Source organism: Aethalodelphis obliquidens, unplaced genomic scaffold, assembly GCF_003676395.1.
Source record: "Aethalodelphis obliquidens isolate GAN/ISIS:26980383/991018 unplaced genomic scaffold, ASM367639v1 scaffold48, whole genome shotgun sequence".
NCBI classification, from domain to species: domain Eukaryota; kingdom Metazoa; phylum Chordata; class Mammalia; order Artiodactyla; family Delphinidae; genus Aethalodelphis; species Aethalodelphis obliquidens.
Genome location: NW_020837992.1, coordinates 184 through 14,297, shown reverse-complemented (window position 1 = coordinate 14,297; position 14,114 = coordinate 184). Strand labels below are relative to the sequence as shown.

At 38.8% G+C, this 14,114-nt stretch overlaps 1 long non-coding RNA gene across 1 annotated transcript; it reads right to left on the bottom strand.

The window, feature by feature from the left end:
- Nucleotides 1-3,232: 3,232 nt before the first annotated feature.
- Nucleotides 3,233-9,791, bottom strand: LOC113607393 (uncharacterized). Its single transcript, XR_003427926.1, has 3 exons — nucleotides 9,778-9,791; nucleotides 5,679-6,528; nucleotides 3,233-3,282 (listed from the first exon to the last, which is right to left on the bottom strand). It is a non-coding gene; the product is annotated as an uncharacterized LOC113607393 (long non-coding RNA).
- Between the last annotated feature and the right edge of the window lie 4,323 nt (nucleotides 9,792-14,114).

Genomic DNA, 14,114 nt, shown 5'->3' with positions numbered 1-14,114 from the left:
GAAGTAAAGTAATCTGATAAATTGGGACTAAGTTAGGCTGGTAGGACAATCAAGGAAAAACTATCTTTAAGAGATGAGTGCCAAAGAATAGAAAGGAATCATTTATGGAAAAATTTTCTGGAAATAATATTTCCAAAACTTGGGAATAGCAAATACAAAGGCCCTGAGGCAAGATGAAGCTTAACTACAATCAAGGAAAAAGAAGAAGCTAAATAGTTAGGTCAGGAGATAACCACACAAATTTACACCAGCTGGTCCCTAACTTCAAGTCTACGTGGATATATTCTTGAGGTGAGTTAGACATATATATCATCCAAAAAACAAAAAGAAGTTGACTCCACAATTACCCTGGAAATTCTGAGTGAGACTTTTACAAAGGCACAACCATATTAAAGATCACAGACATCATTCTCCAAACTCCACTCTGGCCATCACTTGCAGGCATTTAACAGGGGTGTTTAATATCCTCTCTAAAATATTGGGCAGGAAGAACAAACATCCTAGCATGTCTGCACCGTGCACCTAGTGTCCCACAATTGAAAAGTAGCTGGAGCTCACCCTGCTGATGGCTTTGCCGGTTTTTTTTTTTTTTTTTTTTTTACCTTTTATTAAGAGTCCCATCTCTTTTAAGAACTGGGATATATTTTTTGAGGGAAATAAACTGTAGGAAAATTCAACTGACAGAGATCATACTGTACTTGACTTTTCTGTTCTTTGCTATATTTGTTTGTTGAGACAAACGTCTGTTCTTAGCCTTTTTTTAATGGCTCTGTTAAATAGAACGGACACACAGTACACTGCACATACTTAAAGAACACAATTTAAGTTCTGAAATATGCATATACCCATGGACCTGCCAACACAATCAAGAGAAGGAACATATCCATCACTTGCAAGTGTTTTTATGCCTCATTCATAAAGCCCCTTTTTCCCCTCACATTCCACCCCTCCACATCCCCAAGTGACCACTGATATGCTATATCACTCTATCGTTAGACACGTGTTTGCAATTTTCTAGAAATTTACATAAATGGATTCACACAGTGAGGACTCTTTTATCTGGCTTCTTTCACACAATGTAATGATTTTGAGAGTAATTCATATTTTTGTAGGTATCAATAGTCAATCACTTTGCTTTGCTGAGTAGTGTTTCACTGTATGAGTATATCACGGTATGTTTATTCATTCACCTGTTGATGGGTGCTCGAGGTTGTTACAATTCTATTAAAAATAAAGATGCTGTGATGATCCATGTACAAGTCTTTGTATGAACATATGCTTTGATTTTTCTTGCATAAATATCTAGGTGCAGAAAGGCTGGATCATACCGCAGGTGTATGTTCGACTTATAAGGAAACAGCCAAACTGTTGACTGAAGTGACTGTACCATTTTCCTTCCCACTAGCAGTGTAAAAGACTTGCAGTTCCTACACTGCCTCACCAATACTTGGTGTGGTTGGACTTTTCTAATTTTAGCCATTCAATACATGTGTAGTGGTATCTCCTGGGGCTTTCATTTTCATTTAGCTAATAATTGATTACATTGAGCAACTTCATGTGCTTATTTGCATCTGTACACCTCCTTGGCAGGATCTCTTTTTAAATATTTTTACCCATGTTGTTAATTTAAAAAAAATTTCTAATTACTGAGTTTTGAGAGTTCTATACGTGTTAGAGACACAAGTTTTTTCAGGTATATAATTTGTAAATATTTTCTTCCAACCTGTGGCTTTTCTTTTATTAATAATGGCTTCCAAAGATGAAACCCAATTTATCACTTTTTTTCTTTTATGGATCTTGTTTTTGGTGTCATCTCTAGGAAATCTTTGCTTAACTCAAGGTCAAAAGGATTTTGTCCACGTTTTAGAGATTTATGTTTTGATCTACATTTAGTTAATTCTTCATGTGGTGTGAAGTAGGGATCAAAGGTCATACTTTTGCATATGGCTATCTATGCACAGTATCCGTGTGCTATATGCTTCTGGCACCATTGGTCAAGAAGACTATCCTTTCTCCTAGAAATTCGCTTTGCAGCTCTGTTGAATAATCAGATGTCCTTATATGTGTGGATATGTTTCTGGGATCTACATTCTATTTGATTGACATATTATATGTGACTCTTGGTTATAATATATTCTTTCACGGATGTCTTTCCACTTGCTCATGTAAATAGTCTCCCAGTAATATAGCCTTACCATTTTACTGGACATACCTAGGTATACCTGAGATGCATTTGATAAATCGATGGAACTTGCACTCAAACTAGGGTTACTTTCCAAAAACACTTAAAATATGCAGGTGTAAAAACTATGTACTCTACAGCCTTCCTGCCTCAACCAAGAGTATGTTAACGCAGACCCACAAGCTATTTTGCACATGTATGTGGCTGTAGAGTCTGGGGAGTATGAGAGTGGTGTGTGCTATCCCAAAAGATCATCATAGGACGCAAAGGAAACATTAATGAAATAGACAGGAATCGTCAAATGCCAAACGTTAAAATATTTCTCATGCGTTTTTAATATTTACATTGAGATAAATAAGCAAATTATTATAAAATAAAATACAAAAATTTAGAGAATATTTCAAAATGCTCTTTTTTGCCAGATGCAACCAGATACTAGGAATAAATAGAGGAATTTTCTGGAACCAGCTTGACTTTCCTTTTTTTATCACCATTGAGTGATGGGGTTGTATTTTATTCAGTCTATTGTACATGTGGGTGTGAATAAGATGGAACTTCTCTCAAAAAGAGATATGAACAAAGAATACATGCTGTCAACTTGTCTAAAACATTTTTTCATGTTCTGACTCATTTTTCTTTGTATTGGCATTTCAAGGGATTTTGTTTTTTAATTTGACTATTAAGATAACTTGATAACTTCAGTGATATCCCATGAAGATAATATAAACAACTGTAATGGAAAACGAAAAGATGTTAATAGCAACCAACACTGTGACATTTCTTGCCATTGTTCTTTACTATTTAGAATAGTAACAAACCCCATATTAATTTGACTTTTTGAACTTTGGCCTTTACTTTGGTGGAAGAAGTTCCTTTCACTTTGCTTATTATCTGTTTGCAATTAAAAATAATGAATGGGGGGCTTCCCTGGTGGTGCAGTTGTTGAGAGTCAGCCTGCTGATGCAGGGGACGTAGGTTTGTGCCCCGGTCCGGGAAGATCACACATCCCGCGGAGCTGCTGGGCCCGTGAGCCATGGCTGCTGAGACTGAGCGTCCGGAGCCTGTGCTCCGCTACGGGAGAGGCCACAACAGTGAGAGGCCTGCGTACCACAAAAACAAAAAAGAAACAATTAATGACCATACTTTGATATGATCATCTTACAGTTGTATAGAGGGAGGATAGTTATACAACCATTTATATATCTGTGGGTTCAAGAAAGTTTAAAGGCTTGATATTTGAATCCTGTGGAATGTAGCCTCCTTTCCCAGAAGGAAATGAACATATACATGTACTAACTGTAGTTTATAATAAAGCAACACCTGTTCGTAGAGGCACCTTCTATTCCAGGCATGTTTAGGTATAGGGAAGGGGAACAAGAGCTGTAAAACATAAGTCTTGTCTATAGGAGTTTACAGTTTAGGGGGGTTGAGGGCACTCAATGACTCAACGAGGATGAGCCTGATGCAGGTGGCTACAAGGTCGCCCTTGGATAAAGTCTGCTTTAGGAAAGACCAGCTTACTCTTATTCTGTTAAACTCTTTAATGCGGTGTCCAATAAACCTGAATATCAAGCTCAAATGCCACTTTAGGAATGTTTCCAGGGGGGTAACAGTCAAGAAGTTAATATGATTCCTACACACTTGTCACAACTCACCAGAGGTCTTGAATTCGGTGAGCATATTGACCTCCTTTAAGAAAGATCACCATTTAAACTTCGAATGCTAAGTTCTAAGAGAATGAAGTAAGTAATAAGTGATATTCAGGTTCAGAGGTTGAAGAGAAAAGAGGGCTCCCCTTGAGTAGAACATTTTGTTGGATTCTCCAAAGTGGCAAACAATGAGGAGAACACTAACCAGCTAAGACTCTGAAGAAGTTGAGAATTAAGATGAAAGCCTAAGATGGAGGTCAAAATGTCCCCTAGATTTAAGGATACACTTAGGCTGAAAGGGAAACTATTGAAAAAGATGTAGAAAATCCTAAATATTTCAAAAAAAAATTATTAGAACTAATAAAACAACTTAGCAAAGTTTGTTTGCAGAATATGAAATCAACATATACACATCACTTGCATTTCTGCACATTAACAATGAACAATCTGAGAAAGAAATTAGGAGAACAATTCCATTTACAATAGCATCAAAAAGAATAAAATACTTAGGAATAAGCTTAACCAAAGACATGAAAGATTGTACACTGAAAACTACAGCATTATTGAAAGAAACTAAGGAAAACATAAATAAATGGGAAGACATCCCACGCTCATGAATTATTGTTAAAATGTCCATATTACACAAAGCTACCTACAGATTTAAAGCAATGCCTATCAAAATCCCCTATTTTTGCAGAAGTAGAAGAAACGACTCCAAAATTGATATGTAACCACAAAGGACCCTCAACAACCAAAGCAAACATGAAGACCTCACACTCTCTTTTGAAATGAAGTTTTTTTGTTATTGTGGGTTATAAATCCAAAGTCCTAAAAGTCCATAAATTATCCTCCTAAATTTACATTTTGGTTAATTCTCAGTGACAGGCCTTTCTGTGCCTGAGTGGCAGTGAGGGCTGCTTCAATATCTGTAGCTTGGACTTCTGTCACTGACATGGTGTGGGTATCCCAGAGCCTTGGCTCTTTTACCAGTCGATCAAGTCCCACATGAACCATGCTCAGAAGGGCCCCACGCTTGCTTGGTTTCATGCTGTGCTATTGCTGTCTTGAAATTCTTAATGATTCTATCTTTGAACTTACGTTCTGTAAGTAAAATTTATAGGACAATAAAATATACACATGAGCAGAGGAGACATGTGCAATATGTGTGTCTCCACCATTCCTGCGGCCCCATTCACAACTAGTTTTCACCCTGCTTATGGTGTGCTTTCCATGACACGCTTATTTGGTACCCATTTGGAGTCTTACTGAGTTCCACCAGAATTCTGTGCTACTGCTCACATCCAAGACTAAATGAAGGTGTTAACAGCTCCAGGAGGCCATGCTTTCCATTTGAATCTGAACTTACTTCCAGCTTGAAGTAAGTTCAGAAAGAAAGCAGTTGTTTTCTAAAAAACAAGAATGTCCAAGGAATCTTATCATATCCTTTCTTACTCGTGTTACTTCCCAATATTAGCCAAACACTTCTGCTGAAAAAGATGACATATATGAAAAAGAGAAGAGAGAACAACCCATAGAACCCATTTAGGGCTCACCCTAATCTAGTATGATGTCATCTTATCTCGATTCTATCTGAAAAAAGAATTTACTTGGGCACATTCACAGGTTCCAGGTGAACGTGAATTTGGGGAGGACACTATGCACCCCAGTGCAAATACTTTCAACAACACTTTTTCTTTGCAGTTTGAACAAGAGGCACTATATTTTCATTTTGCACTGGAGCCCACACATTATGTCACTTTTTACTTTTAGAGCCCATGTTGGAAATGGGGTTTCATGAGACAGCCAAGTGAGTCTGTCAAGTGAATTCTAGAATTATCCAGACTTACCCACTTTGTTGCAGCAAGTTGGTTCCAGGCAAACCCATGTGAAAGGGGCATGTCCACAATGGAGCAGAGAACTTTTGTCTCTCTATCACCAGACTCACTCCCAAGATGAAGGAAAGAAGAGCTTAGCAAAGCATGGCCAGTTATTCTTCCCAACTTTGCCAGTCAAGTAGGTCACCTCACCTAGCCAGTGTCAGTGAATATAAGAGCAGGGAGGTTAAAAGTTATACTACTCAAATTCCCTTCACATGCTGGTACCATTAGGAACGAGAAGGGAAATTGTCACTAATGCTTCCCTGTTTCACTAATGTTTCCCTGTTTTTTTCAATCTCTTAACCCACTCAACTATGCCTTTAAGCCTGTAATTAACGGAATATGGCTCTCCCTTCAGGACAAAGAAAAGACCTTTATCAGGACAGTCCTGCTCACACTTTTATGGGGTTACTCATTTTAGTGGCCTCTGGGAACTACTGGTGGTCGACTTAGAGTTTCATCCCAGAAGTCTCTGATATGGGTGAGAAATTGCTTTAATTTAAATTAACTCCAGGGCTACTCATATCCAATGATCAGAAACAACTTTTTGTTTACCAGCCATCCACAGCACAGCTAACCATAGAAAGCTGATGAGGTTAAATGACAAACTAAGATTAAATACATAAAAGCATCCAGTAATACAATTCAGAAATCATAGAAATGTTGCAAATTTGAAAGTACACCTCTACCAGTATCAAATTCTTCACAGAGAAATTAAAAGGGCACACATTAAACGCTCTTATGAATTAAGGTCCCAAAGTATTAAAGCCCAATTTTGAAATCAAGTTTCCTTGTTACTGTGGGTTAAAAATCCAAAGTCCTAAATGTCCATAAACCATCCTCCCAGCTGTACATTTGGTTCATTCTCAGTCACAGGGCTTTCATTTCCTGAATGCGACTGAGGGCTCCTTCAGTATCTGTAGCTTGGACTTCTGTCACTGACACGGGTGTGGGTCTCTCAGGGCCTTGGCTGTTTTATCAGTTTATCAAGTTTCTCATGAACCGTGTTTTAAAGAGTCTAAAGAGTTACTAAGATACAATTTGATTTTACAGCACTATCCCCACAATTTAAAAACAATCTCAAAAGCAAGCCAATGCCCCACTCCTAGAAGACAGAAACTAGGCACATTTTTGTGCCCAGAATCCAGTACAGAATTTGACCAAAGAACAAAGCAGAAACTCAATGGCATTTGAGAGAAAGATAAAGTCTCTTTTGTTCTAGCCTCACTAGGATGTCCATTAGTCTATGCCATTTCACTGAAATTTCTGACCTGCAAACTTCGAACCAGGAGGAATCTTTGAAGCCTGACGTTGATTTGTCACTATGAATTTGCCACGTGCAGTGCACAGCCCTGAGCATCTGTCACACATGGACTCTTGAGTTATCCTTCCTCTTTGATGACCTTGTGGTTCACACTGCAGTACTGAACTGATTACGGGTTCTGTCAAGTGACATTACACCTCCAGTTCTGATGCGTAGATTTGACAGTCCTATGCCCCCATGGCCATTTTCACTGCCTCCTGCTATGGAATTGCATAGACCAAAGGCGGCTGCCTTTAAGAGAACATTTCTTTCTCCAGCATAATTGACAAATCCAGTGTCAGCTTGGGCCCACATGTAAAGGGAGTCACTTCAGCCTACGGTAGACCATATGTGTCAATGCCGACAAGTTCTACAAGACATGTTTTCCTTACAACTGAGTCTTTGTCTCAGTCAAACCTGCTTGGGAAAAACTGTACCTGAAGAGTAAGGCAAGGTGGACGGCTGCCCAAGACTTTCCTGCCCTGTAAACTCCTGCACAGTCTCAAGTCAAGTGCCAGGTAAAGGTCTCTGTATACTAAAGACCCTTCAGGTGCCTTATTCATTCCGCTCCAGGTATTGCTCAGTCACCTGCAACTCCCTAATGCCCCTTTTCTTTATGTCAGACCTTTACTTAAGTGGCTCGAAAGAAACTGCCACTCTCCCACACCATAAGCTGCAGCCATCAGCCAAAATCAAAGTGTCTTACGGCTGGTTGGATGGTGGCCCCCAAAAGGATATATCCATGTCCTAATCCTTGACTGTTACCTTATTTGAAAAAAAAAAATTTTGCAAATGTCATTAAGGATCTTGAGATGGGATTTCCATCCTATATTATCTGGATGTGTCCTAAATATAATGACAATTGTCCTTATTATACAAGAAGGGCAGAGGGACATTTGAGACAGACAAAAGAGAAGATACAGACACAGGAAGGGGGTGATGTGAAGACAGAGACAAAAACTGAGTGATGTGGCTTCAAGCCAAGGAAGAGGGCAACCACCAGAAGCTGAAAGAGGCAAGGGATAGAATCTCCCCTAGAGCATCTGTAGGGAGAGCAGCCTTGCTGACACCTTGATATCACACTTCTGGCCTCTACAACTGTGAGATAGTAAATTTCTCTTGTGTTAAGCCTCCAAGTTTATTAGTCTCCCAGCAAGCACGGGACACTTATACAGCATGCACTAAACCTTTTCTAGGCTTCAGCAGTTTACTGCACAAACCTAAATATTTTCAAACAGTCAAAGGTCTCAACATCCCACCATACATTAAAAACCAAGGCACTAGACTACCTTCCTTGGCAGTAACAAAATATCTTCCACAAGGACAGTTTGCTCTCTAAGATGTCTGCTCCTTTCTTTTTATTTCTCAGTGTTCCCAGGTAATGCACCAAGTGTTAGGGTCTTTTAATTACCTTCCAGCAAGTACAATGCCTTAATTCCATTTGGTTTGGAATAAATTAGGAAACAAGATAAAAGTGAAAAGATGGAGGGCCAAATATTCCTGTTACTCTTGATAGCCCTGGCTTGAGAATCCAGTTTCAACGAAATGATCACATAACAGAACCCCAGAATTGGGCAGATTTACTAACTAGTAATACACAGAATGAGACAAACAGAAGACACTCACTCAGACTCTCAAGGGAGAGAACAGAATTAGTCAAGGCAAGCATGCTCACTTAATTCTTTTCAAGCTTTCTATAGAAGTCACTTGATCACCCTGGGGCAGAGTCAGTAAAGAAGCAGGGCTGAAATGACCCTAAGAGCTCTCTTGACAGGACTGAAACATCAGCAGCAGGAAAGGAACATTCCCTCACTCCTCACCACCACCACCCCCAGGAGTAAAAAATGATCATCCACATTGACAATGTAAAAGAAATCAGAAACTATGCTAACTCTGATTCACTCTTAGTATACCAACAGCTAATCAGGAGCCTTGTGCAAAAACATCTTGATTAGTTGCTAATACAACTCTTTAGAAGCAGACCCCTCCACATACCTCAAAGGGAACAGGCAGACCTGTATGCTTCAGGATTTTCTCACGAAAACCCCACACAATTTCTTTACTATTCCAGCCACGTATGGCCTAGCCCTACCCTCATACCTGTTTTTCTTACTTTAGTAATAAAGAAACATAGATGGAAATAAAGAAGAGCTATCAGGTAGAAAGATATAAAATAGTGGGAAAAATATTATAAGTAGAGTCAAGTACCACCACCATTTACTAGAAGTGAACTGTCAGCACCAACATTAATACTTTTTCCTGTTATATCTGTAAAGTGATAATAAGCAATATGTACATAACAATTGTTTATTTATTCAAATCTCATTTTTACAACTAACTACTACACAACAATTAACATGCTAAGGCAACATCAATAGATGAAAAAAGGTAGTCCCTGGCCCCAAGGAGTGTTGCCCAGGAGAACACAGAGATATGTAAAAAATACAATCACAATACAGTGTAGCGAGTGCAACAATCAGGCATGCAGAAGTGCAAGGGTAGCAGAAAGGAGCATGTGATCACAACACTAAAAAGAAGACTGCACAAAAGACATAATATGTAAATTGAGTTTTGAAAAATGAAGTGGGTTTCCCAGGTGCCCCATAGGAAGAAAGGAATTCTTGGAGGAGGGAAAAGCATAAATGAAGACAGTGAATTGTTCATATAATCCAGAAGTGAACTAGGCAATGGCAGGAGAAATGATTGGACACAGGCGTCATGAATACTCGCATGTCTGCATTTTAGCAAGACCATTCTAAAGGAAACTTTGAGGATCAACTCGGGGCTGGGGGGCCGCAGGGAGACAGAACTAGTCATTCCTGCAAGAAACATTGGAACCAGTTTCTACCAACCAACCAAAAAAACGACTTCAAAGGCAACGTGGTGTCACAGGAAGGGCTTGTTTCTGTGTTTCTTTGTTTTTAGTTCATTAGGCCTCACTTAAAATTCTGATTCCACAATGCACTTGCTTTGGGATCTTGAACAACACTCATAACCTCTGCAAGTTTCAGTATAGTAAGTTTATGTGATTACCTTCATCTGTAATATCCCTGTGTTGCAACCTTAATTAATTCAGATTAATTCACCTTAATCTTAATCTCAAATTCAGGTCAAAGACTAGTTCCTCTGTGACTTCTCCTCTGAACTGATTCAAAAGCCTTCTCTCCCGTCCTCATTTGGCTTCTCTTCTCTTCTAGAATCTCATAAGAACTTCTATGACCTCTTTGGGTTTTTTTTGTTGTTGTTGTCTGTTTGTTTGATTTTAATTGAAGTATAGTTGATTTACAATGTCGTGTCAGTTTCAGGTGTACAGCACAGTGGTTCCGTTTTCAGATTCTTTTCCCTTATAAGTTATTACAAAATATTAAGTATAGTTCCCTGTGCCATAGAGGAGATCCTTGTTGTATCAATTCCATGCCTTCTTTGAATGATTGTAGCACTTGTTGTCTGTATCATTTTTATGTCTGTTGTGGCTTTGTGACTGAAAATGAAAATTTTCTATTTGTTCGTGTCCTGGCCCTTCCTTAAAAATGTGTTCATTTATCTATTTCATATCTATTGACTATATCTTAGACACTGTGTTAGCTGCTTGTTCTAGATATTAGTAAAATATAGACCTTCCTGCTCAAAGGGTCACAGTATTTGTGGGAAAACAAAAAAAATGAACAACCTATGTCTTAAATAGCTTTGTACTTCCCAAAGAGAGCACACCTTGTAGGTACAATAAATATATGTATTATATATAAATGTATAAATAGTTAATGGCATTAAAAACTTGAGATAACTGCTTTTCTATTCTGAGGAAATGATGATAATATTTCACCAGGAGCTCAATACCACTCTGAGAATGAGGGCTTAACGCCCAACCTGGCTCACTGCATCGCTTTCTTATATGAAAATAGACAAGTCTGTACATACTCTCTACAAAAAGGCTTATCGGCATGAATTTCAGATAGCAAGAAGAAAAATTCAAGAGGTTCAAAGAAGCATCCAGAAGCTCAGATGATTGTCTGGCACTAATACAACTTGCTTGACAGGAAAATAGAGCTGTAAATCTTACAAAATCAGATGATCTTTCAAGAATTTCAAAACCGCCTGCTATTAATTAGAAATTCTAGAAGAACCGCTTCTTTTAAAGCATACTGATAATATGCTTTACAGCTTAATATTCAGAAGCCTATGTTTTGGCTAAATGAGCTTCAGGAAAGAAGGAAACTTGTGGTTCAGTTCCATCTACTCTGGAACCTCTGGTCAAAACATCTACTTCTGTGCTCAGCCATCTTATCATCTGTAAAATGGAGGCAACTCTAAGAAAACATAGTTACAGAGATGTTGCACAGTTTCCTGTGTCATTGTCTTCATTTGTTTCAGAAAACCAATAACGTCTAAGCTACTACTGCAAAGAGTGCAGTGTTACTTGGGGTCATCTAGTACAGCTCTGTCAAAGTAAAGAAAAGGAAAGGGGCCTAGAATAACTATAATTTTCCCAAGAGGACACTGTTATTTTATGGTAAATCTGAGTCAAGAACCCTGATCTCTTTGATGCCATTCCATTGTTCTTTTGTTGGGTTCTCAACAACCCAGAGAAAGAAAGAGAAATAACACTCCTATGTGCTGTGTCACTGGTACAGGACGTGGCAAGATTGGAATTGGAGAACTACATATTAACAGGTATTTGGGAAATTCTTCAAACTAATTTATATACCAGGTACATAAAAAACAGTATGTTTTCCCAAGATGATTCTGTGGAATGAACAGAACTGGTAACTCAAGGTGTCTGTGTGCTGCAGTTCCAAACAGGATGGGTGAATGCTTGTTTTCTGGCACCTTTAAGATTCCACTCCAATATACACATTAAAATAAAATTAACATTTCAACTGGGTCATATTTAATTCTGCATGCTCTTGTAAGTCAGCAAAATATTCCATATATCATTTAAGTTGTCACTCACTTGTTTTACTTTTTCTTTTTTTTTTTGTGGTACACGGGCCTCTCACTGCTGTGGCCTCTCCCGTTGCGGAGTACAGGCTCTGCACGCGCAGGCTCAGTGGCCATGGCTCACGGGCCTAGCCGCTCCGCGGCATGTGGGATCTTCCCGGACCGGGGCACGAACCCGTGTCCCCTGCATCGGCAGGCGGACTCTCAACCACTGCGCCACCAGGGAAGCCCCGTCACTCACTTTTTAACTTGACTTTCAATTTCTAAAAGTCTTTGCAAACATAAAACAGAGGTGGGAAAATGGTATATGGGAAGCTGCAGAGATGAAATAAGCTTATTTCATTAGGCATAAAGATGAATATCCAAACAACTTCTTCATGGCTGAAAGTGTCCAAATCTACTGTCTTCATTTTGTAGTCAAGGCTTCCGGAAAAATATGCTAATGGATTCCTTATTACCCAAATGCCCCATATCAGTTTCAGTAGGTATCATTATATATTATGGACATTTTTCTCAGTGACAGAGAAAGACATCCTGGCCGAGCATCCCCCTGCCCATGACACAGAGATGATGGTCTCAAGCTACCTTGAAGGCATTGGAGCCCACTTTATCCGTTACTAATATTAATGGAGGACAAAACTTCATATTCTGTTTGCTCTGTGTTTGTTAAATCACTTCTTCCCTTCATTAAAATGGATGACACATAATTGAGTCTGTAGTGGAAACTGAACACATTTTTGTTGGTTTTATTAAAGTCATAGGTTTCTAGGGAGGGTCTACTAAATAACTAAGTCTAGTTTCACACTTACTAATAAATTTTGATGTAATTTTGAGTAAATTAAGCTCATCATAAAGGAAGGATACTGATAGTTGCTACTACCCCATCCTTGAGGGGCTCTTGTAAAGCACTAAATAAAGTAACAGAGGTTTATATGCATGCATATATTTTCAATGATATTTGAACACACTTAAAAAGAACTCTGCGGAATGCATTATAAAACCTTGATGCTGTGTGTCCCTAGTTCCCAGCTCTCTCATTAAAACTATTTTAATGAACAAAATGTTATCTGTTAGGATAGCTATCAGAGTACTCCAAATACTACTTCTTGCAGTACCCTGTCCCAACCATTTGCCTTCCTCTTCCCATTAGTCCTTAATTCAGAAACCCCAGAGATTTGTTCATTAATTTATGAACATATTTCTCCATTCAGCCAAGAAAATTGATGGATCCCTTACCAAATTTCAGGCACCCTTCTTCAGTATGTTTTATAGGCATGTTCAGGAAACACAGCAGTAATTACCACAGATGAATATAGCCTCTCTCGAGCTGAGGGGAGAGACAAAAGTAAAGAAGCAAACATAAAATCATAAGTGTAAATACGTAAATAAAAATTGAATAAATGAATGGGTAGAATAACTAGTATATCAGGTAAGTGCTGGAGAAAAACAGCAAGAATGGAAGGGAGATGGAGATTGTTAGCTGGTAGGAGGAGGCTGTGATCTGAAACTAAGTGACCACTGAGGGCTTTCTGCGGAAGATAAAATTTAAGAGGGAACCTAAGGTTGTGAGAGGGAGCAAGGTGCATATCTGGGAAGTGAATAGTACAAGCAGAGGGAACAGTCAGATGGAAAGGCAATGAGGCAAGAGTGGGCTTGGAGTATCCAAGGAGCAGGAAGGATGTCAGCGTGTGGAAAACAGAGGGAGCAAAGTGGAGACGAAAAGGAAACAGTCAGAGAGGAAACAGAAGCCCAGATTTCTAGGGCTGTGGAGGCACTTTGAGGACTTTGCTTTTCCTGTGAAGGAGCCATTGAAGAGACTTGAGTGACATGATCTGACTTATGTTTTAACAGGATCTCTCTGGATGCCATGTTGATTAGAGACTGCAGGAGAATAAGGACAAGCCCCAGAAGACCAATAGTTGATTCAAATGTCAAGAAACATTTATGCCTTCACCCTTAAACTTCACAAATGATGCCATTTCCATTGAGCTATTGAAAAATATAATCTGGCTTTCAAAACAATAAACCAGAAGGCATTTTCTCACATAAGCAAGGTCATAATCAACTGTCAGCTAAAGTTGAAATAGCAACAAATCAAATAATAACAAAAAACATTTTTATAGATTTTTAAACCTTACAAAGCATTTTCTTGTCCATTATCTAAT